The sequence below is a fragment of the Protopterus annectens genome, chromosome 1.part1 (assembly GCF_019279795.1).
Source record: "Protopterus annectens isolate FY-2018-M chromosome 1.part1, PAN1.0, whole genome shotgun sequence".
NCBI lineage: Eukaryota > Metazoa > Chordata > Ceratodontiformes > Protopteridae > Protopterus > Protopterus annectens.
Genome location: NC_056726.1, coordinates 1,794,004,015 through 1,794,012,849, shown reverse-complemented (window position 1 = coordinate 1,794,012,849; position 8,835 = coordinate 1,794,004,015).

Below are 8,835 nucleotides of genomic sequence, written 5' to 3'. Positions count from 1 at the left end.
GCAGAGGCCCGAGGAGAAAAGCTCCACTAAATACTAAGTACATTACATAGAAGAAACATTACTCTTAAGACATAGCAAAAATTGGAAGTCAAAAAATACATATAGAGGGAAAGATAAATTTTAAAGAGAAACAAGTTTACCATATGCAGTTCATTTACTGTATGCAGTTCATTACATATTAGCATTACATATTAGTAATTACTTAGTAATTAAGCATAAATTATGCATAGTTAGATTAGAACATTTAATAGATGGGAAAATGAGACAGATAGAGATAAGGAGTGTGAAAGAGAAAAGGTTAGTCAGGTGTACTGCAGGAACAAAGCCAATGGTTTAGGTAGTAAAGTTTGATTTTCTGTTTGAATTGAGGCAGGGATGTAGTCAAGGTATCCTATTCTGATAATTTTTTAATGAAGTTAATGTATTAACTATATAATTGGAACATATATGTTTATTTTTATTCTCCAATATACATTCTCTTATCAACCAATGAAAACTATTAAATATTATTGTTTTAGAGTGAGGTGATGCTATATGATTTGATTTTAACCAAATAGCCTGTAGTATTTGCTTCCACCTAGCACAATAAAAGGAGTTTAAACATAAGGCTGTTGTCTCGATGATGGATGAAAAAGCATACATTCCTATATCCAGTAATCCTCTTCCATCTGTATTCCAATCTTTTAAATGGCGATTTAATACCATTCTGGGTTTATTGGGATGCCATAAAAATAACATTAGTTTATTAAATCAATGTATGTATTTTTTAGGCAAAGGTAGGGAGACAGCTTGTATGATAGAGACTTTTTGTTAAAATAATCATTTGATTAAATAAAACCTATCCTCCATTGTGAAAAATAATTTATTCCAGCTATCTATTAAAAGTTTATTTTATTTATTATATTAGTGTGATTAGTTATTATTATTTCATTAATATCACTTACTAATAGTATCCCTAGATATTTAATTATGTTGTTTGGTACTACATATTTATGAAATGTATTATATTTTTCTTATTACAATTTAAGAGTAATATCTTAGTCTTATTATCATTAATTTTAATCTTTTGAATGAGGTTCATTGTCTCAAATAAGGGTTGTAATGAGTTGTAAGAATTATCCAAAGTCAATACAATTTCATCAGCAAATAACTGTCATTTAGAATTTAGATGATTTCTGAACTGTATGCCTCTAATTTCTTCATTCAATCTGATACAGTTCGCTAATGGTTCTATGATCAAAGCAAACAATAACAGAGATAGTGGATATCCTTGCTTAGCCCCTTTGCTGATTGGAATTGATCTAGATGTGTATGAACCTATATTTACATAAGCCAAAAATTCTTATATAGTAATCTAATTAAATTTAAAAAATTCTGTGAAAAACATATGCTTCCAATGCCAGTAACAAACAGTCTCAATGAACTGAGCTGAAAGCACTATTTATATCTAGACTTACTAGAGTCAGATTTCCTTTTGTAATGTTAATGAAATCAATGATTGAAATTACTTGTTTAATATTATCATAAGTGTTTCTGTTTAATATAAATCCAGTTTGATCCTCATCAATCCACAAAGGCAGAAACTGTTTAATTCTATTAATGTGTACAGCCATAAAACATTTATAATCAGCATTTAGTAAAGATATTGGTCTATATGATGAGCACCCCTTATTTGATTTCAAAATTGGAGAGATTAATGTATATTTCCATAATGGGGACATATTACTTGCTTCTTTTGCTAACTTAAAAAAATCTTCGCAATAATGACAATGCTTCTTTAGGTAAGAATTTATACATCTCTGGTATTATACCATCAGTTGTGGGTCCTTTATTTACTTTTAAACTATTAATTTGAGATTTTAATTCTGATAATGAAATCAGTCTATTAGGCTAATCTGATCTTCAATTAGCTTTTTATGTATATATTTTTAAAAAGGATGTTATTATATGTTTTGATTCTGTTACTGGGTCTTGCGAATTAATTAAACTAAAGTGCATTTTAAAAGTTTCTAAAATATCTTCTAGATCTGAAACTTTTTTCTTAGTTCCAGGAACATAAAGTTCTTTTATTTGATTAGAATTTATAATCTTTTTCATTCTATTTGCTAATTTGCATTGATGTTTTGGATCTACAGAATAAGAACTAATTTTAATCTTCTCTAAGTTAATCATAGTCTTATTATGTAATGTCTGTAAATATTATTTATTATTTCAAGTTCTTTTTCTAATTTCTCATTACCATTTTGAATATCTAATTTTAGTTTATAACTTTAGTTTGCAGTTCTAATAGTTCTTTATTCCATTTTTTTCTTATTAATGTACCAGGATAAACTTTAGTATAAAGATATAATTTTAAAGAGTCCCACACATATATCTCAGAATATCTTCTGTTAAATTTACATCAATAAAGACTTTTCCTATTGTATATGCCTTGTAATCTTTGACACTTGTATAATATTGCATAATACTGTTGGAGCTTTTCTCCCTGGGCCTCTACTGAAAATGGACATATATCCAGTTAGACTAGCCCGGTCAACAAATGTAAAATAAAATAAAATAAAATAAAATAAATAAATAAAAATAAAACACTGTATTCCTTTATTATAAAATTCTTTATAAAGTATTTCAAGTTAACTATATAAGATGGAATTCTGCTAATATATGCACATTTGTATATTTATTTTGAGCTCAAAATTAATTGCATTGCGATCAGACAGGGGCATGTAACAATCCTAACTTTATCTAGTTTCCCATTGACATCACTTGAAACATATACTCTATCAGTTCTTGACTGGGTACCATGTCTGTGTGAATAATATGTAAAAATAGTGAACTTGACTCTGCAAATTCATTTATATCCTTGATATTAAACATTTCTACAAAATTTATTAATGTTTTAGATGTAGCTGGCTTCCTCCATTTTTTTAAAGAATTAGTATCACAAACATCCAAAATACAATTAGAATCTCCAGCTAAAATTAAACTACCTTTAGACTGTTGTATAATATCTTCAAACTGCTACTTCACCACTTTAACTCCTAGCCCATGTAGAACAAACAAATAAACTGGACAGAAGAAACGAACAATCCAAAACAGAACAGGAGCCCAACAGTAGCCAGCAGAAAAAGATGTTAATCCCAAAAAAAAACTTTCTTTTATCGTAAAGTCAATTTAATAAAAATTGTTCTCACGTTTTCATCACTTTAAGTAAAGTAACTTCTTCAGACACACAGATAAACAGCCCATGTACACAATAAAGATGAGTATGCACTTTTAATATTAATTTCCAGAGATACTAAAAGCATCCCAGATTTATTATTGTACACACTTATGATTTTAGGCATTAATACAGAGTTTTTAACATAAAATTGCAACACCTCTTTTTTGTTTATATTGTGAAGTAACAAGTACTGAGTAATGATTTGTATTAAATCTATCTATGTCTTCAATGTGTCTCTTGTAAGAATACTATGTGAGCATTGAACAATTTTAAATATTTGGTTAAACTTCCCCTTTTACAACTATTATTTAGACCATTAACATTGACAGAAATACACTTTACATATAATGGATCTTTTACAGTATAGCTAGTCATATTCATTAATCAGTATAAGATGTAAGAAAATGACTGGAAATTATTGCATACATTCATCAATGAAGTCAAAAATATAAACTTTAGTAGACACTATATTATAAATAATTAAACAATGACGTGTAAAACATTTATTTAGAAAATAAACCTTACAGACTCTGAGGTATAATACCCCATATTTGAACAGCATCCCTATTCAAACATTCCCTCTAAGCCTCTCCCCAAGATAGCTCTTACCTCTATCCAGTTGAGACTTAATTTTATGCAAAAAATTGTTTATTGAACAAATAAATCAAAATATGTATATTTTTTGCTGTTTCATCCTTTGAACAAAAATGTTAATGAATGTAATTGTATATAGTTTTAATCTAAGTACCCCAATTACCATTAATACTGTTGTAATCAAGAACATTCAGGTCAAGTATGATCACATTCAAAACGTAGCTACCATAACTATTATTGCATAATAAAATATATGCTTATAGTTCTACGTATTACTAATTGGGATGTAAAAGGAGTATAAGCTCATACATGTCCTCACAACATATACGTTTAGTAACACTTATACAAAATATATTATTAGTTCATTAAAAATGAAAAAGGTAATCTAAGTATGTTTAAAAAAAGACAAAATCTTGAAACCTTGCAATAAAGTTTCTAAGTTTAAAAGAAGATTTACTTTAAGAGCATGTTACCTTAATAATCATTATGTAATTGTCTATAAATTATATCCTTTGAAAGACACTTCTTTTACAAAACTCAGCAACTCTGTATGCATACATTAATAATTGCACTTATATATATATATATATATATATATATATATATATATATATACACACACACACACACACACACACACACACACACACACACACACACACACACATATATACTTACAAATGCATATACTTATATAAACACTCGTGCATGTATGCAAGTACTTTGCAAGTTAAATTTTATATACCTTGAAAACCAAAATAACTAAAGTAATATTTAATAATCACATGGTTCAAGAACATATTAACTGTATATATGTAATTATATATTCCAATACTTTAACCTTACAGTGAGTTGTTTTAATTACCACATTTTAAAATGCCCGCTTATCTTAAATGTCTTATGTTTGAACTACTACCAAATAAACATCAAAAGCAGGAGCAATTTTTGTGTTCAAACATAAATTCACAAAGTCATTCAACTAGATACTGCATTCATTATAAAGTTTGTTTACTAGGGTAAACAATTATTCTTTTGCCATACATTTTCAATGTATAAGAACCTTCTTTTATTTGATAATCAACAACAAATAGTCAATACAAACATTTTGTGCTATTTGTCTAATATTATTTTTACTCTGTTTCTCTGCATGCATTTATAAATAAAAGCAAACAGCCTAAATATGTGTCTACCCTTTAACACAAAGAGCTCTATTAAAATCTCATACAACAAGGGAGACAAATGCAATAGAATAGAGACAAGTCCTAAATTCCCATCCCTTTAACCCAAAATATTAACATAGTTACCATAGTCATATTAATGTACTTCCCCTAAAGATCACAAACTCTGAATTACTATTACATATCCACACTTTATTACAGCCTGCCTATATACTTTATGAGAAAATTATTAAGCCCGACAAAATCAAACCAAAACATAAAATTAAATTTCAGTCATCTTAAAATCCAGAATTTCAAAGAATCATCAGTACATTACTAAACATATACTGATTATTTCTTATTCAACTTTTGAGCCTATAAAAATTGTCTGTCTAATAAAACTAAAATTAAATACTATGCTATTAAAGAAAGACATAATTCAAGTTTACATAAAAAAAATAAGAACTTACAGTTTATTAACTTCAATGACCGCCTCTTCATATATATGATCAGGCATTTAAGATACTTAAAAAACTGCATCTTATTCATAAATAAACTGATCTGGTTAACATTTACATGTAAAACAAGAGAATACCTGTTTAAATGAAGCTGAAACTATAACATAATTTATTGTAAAAAGGTTAACACACAAGTGCTTTCACCCTGACAATGCAGGGCTTTTTCAAGTGAAATAAACAGACAGCATGACCTTCCATTTAAATACCCTAATGAATAAAAAAGGTGCCAAAGAGTCTTAAAGTAGTACAAACCCCTCATATTTAGGGTTCTTCAGATTGTTACAAAATGTTTGACTTCAAGAAAGATATAGCGGACTCTAGAGTTTCAAAGATTTTTGTACTTTCTGTGATAAAAATTTTTAGTCTTGCTGGAAATAATAAATGAACTTTACAATTTGTCTTCTTCAGTTCTTTTATCAAGGGAAGAAACTTTTTCTTTTTGATATTACTGAGGAAGAATAATCATTATCAAATCTTATTGTACAATCATTTAATTTGATTGGTGAATTTGTTTAAGCAGTTTTTAAAACCAGTTCTTTGCCTTGGCACGAAAAAAAAATTACTATTACTGATCTTGGGCTTGTTTGTACTTTATTTAATGTTGAAGGGGTTACCAGAGACCTGTGAGCTCTTTCTATTCCATAAGATAGTGGCTCTGGCAATTTTAAAATACTAAGTAGCCAAGAAGTAAGAAAATTAACCATGTTCTTACCTTCTATTTTTTCTAGTAGTCCATAAATGCATATGTTGTTCCTTCTGGATCTATTTTCAAGATCATCTCTTTTGTTAAGTAAAGAAGTGCTCTGTTTTACTAGAAAATTAATGTTATGCCCTTCTTCAGAAATCTTCCCTCTATATCATTTAATGCCTCTTCCATGCTGGATATCTGAGTTTTTTGTTGCATTAATATCTCGTGTAATTATTCCATTTGTTTTGTGGATTTTTTTTTATATCCACTTTACCTAATTTAGTGAAAAGATCTTGCATACTGGGAGAAGTGTCTGTAGTTCCTTCTTTAAAGACTGATGCTGTGTAGCAGTTTTCAAGTGACTCATTTGGATGAAAAGACACAAGTGTTTGCAGTTGAATAATGACAGGAAGTGAAGACATTAATAGTATAAATTTCCAGTAATGTCTTCCAGAATGATGTAAAGAAGGTAATCCTCAAAGTTGAAATGACTACAACTTCAAACACTTAATAATTCCTGTCAGAAATATGACTCAAATATCAGAGCTAAGAAGGTAAGCTGTTATTCTGCCACCATTTTGGCCACACCCCCATCAGACACATTCTTGATGCCCTTATCTTTAAGATAAGAAAGTTAATTAAATCTGTTTAAAAATTAATCATTCCATCATTATAAAATAAAACTACAACCACTAAATTCCTAAGTAACCATTCCTCCAATATACAGACATAAGAATGTAATTCATGCCATTTAACACTATCTGATGCAGGGTTTATTTTAGGCCCTTTCCTCAATGTAGTGCAACCTCTGAGTTGGTATATATAATTAGCAGGGGGTGGTGGGGCACAACCCCCCACATAGGAGGGTGTGGGGGCATGGGGACAAAGCCCCCCCACATAAGTTTTGTCCAATGTTCACCGAATGCTTCTGTTGTTGGGGGCTCTGCCCCCCACACCTCCTGCTAATCATAGATATCAACTCCTAGGTTGCACTAAATTGGGGAAAGGGCAGGTTCTGTTATAGCTAAGTTACCGGTAAGTTAGTAGTAGGTTACAGTTCCTTTATGTTGGCCAACTATGGCCATTTGATTAATTTATTTTTGAAGATATGCCTATTTGTTAAAAGTTATGTTCAATGAGTAACGTTCGATGTACAGCCGTTCAATTTAATATTTATTCGATGGCCAAAAATAGACCTGTTTGATGCATCACATTTAATTCTGCAAGTAGTCTTGTTACTTTTTTCTCATAATGTTTTATGCATTTTTCATTATTTTTTCTAACTTTCAGTAACTATGGTAACATTACCTTTTGTCATTAATCAGTTAATTAACTGGTCCTATTTTATTCATATTTCCCTCAAAAGAATTTGATAATTGCTGATGACTCATCACTTAACATGTGCAGGAAAAATCTGAGTATGAAATTTGCCCTTAAAATGTAATCTTATCTAGACTATTGTAATTTCAGAAATAAATTTACCTTTTGTTTACATTCACACTTGTGCATATGTGTAAAATAATCCGGATAAAGTTATAATATACTTCTTATCACAGATGTGAAGCAATTGCCAATTTTTTTTTGCTTACAATCCTCTTCATCTAGGTTTCTATATTCATCCATTCACCATCCCTCTTACCTATTTTTGTACAATGAGTTAGAGTATAACTTCAATAGTGGCAATCATCTAGAACCAGTGTTCACTCTGCTGGTTGGCTAACCCTGTCATTTTGTTCTTCTGTACCTCGCTCATGTTTGCACACTCACACCTAAAGTTTACAATCCACTTATTGCATGTCTTTAGAATGTGCGAGAAAACTGGAGCACCTGGAGAAAACCCACATGAACACAAGGAGGACATACAGACTCCATACAGGAGGCACGCCATCTGGGAACCAAACCAGAGAACCTCTTGCTGTGTAGCAACAACACTGTCCAGTATGCCAAGGTTTCCATATGTTTACCTATTATTTTACCTGTATTGAAATTCTTGTAAAGCCCACATTTTTTTCATAAACTGTGAAATATGCAGGAATTTATCATCTGTAGTTTCCTGTCACAAAATTGATTTTAAAAAGAAATCTGAATACTCTTAGTTTTGTCCTCGTTGACATACAGCAAATGCATTCCAAAAAGTGTGTTTTGCAATATCCAAGGCCCTTTGTATAACACAAAAAAAACTTCCTTTCCTTTCATTGTAGGACAGACAAAACATTTTGATTTACTGTTTAATTTTTCTAAACACAATATTTTCTAGATACTGCAGATGAATTATACTTTAGTGAAACCAAATGCTGAATATCCCTCAGTTATTGTTATATTTTGTAAGCAACCTCAATAATTTTGTGGGCATACAACTTTGCAATTAAATTCTATGTTTAGATACCACAAAAGGACATACCCATTTGCAAGTTTCTGCATGGTCACATATACAAAATATATTTTAAACATTCTAGCAGTCATCAATATCAAACTTTCAGTAAGTGATGCTCTAATTTAAAATACACCCCTTCACCACACAAGCAAACACACATACACCTTTCTCCCCACACTACAACAAACCAACAAAACACACACACACACACACACACACACACACACACACACACACACTCACACACAAAAATACAAATCAAACCAACCTAACCTACATATAGG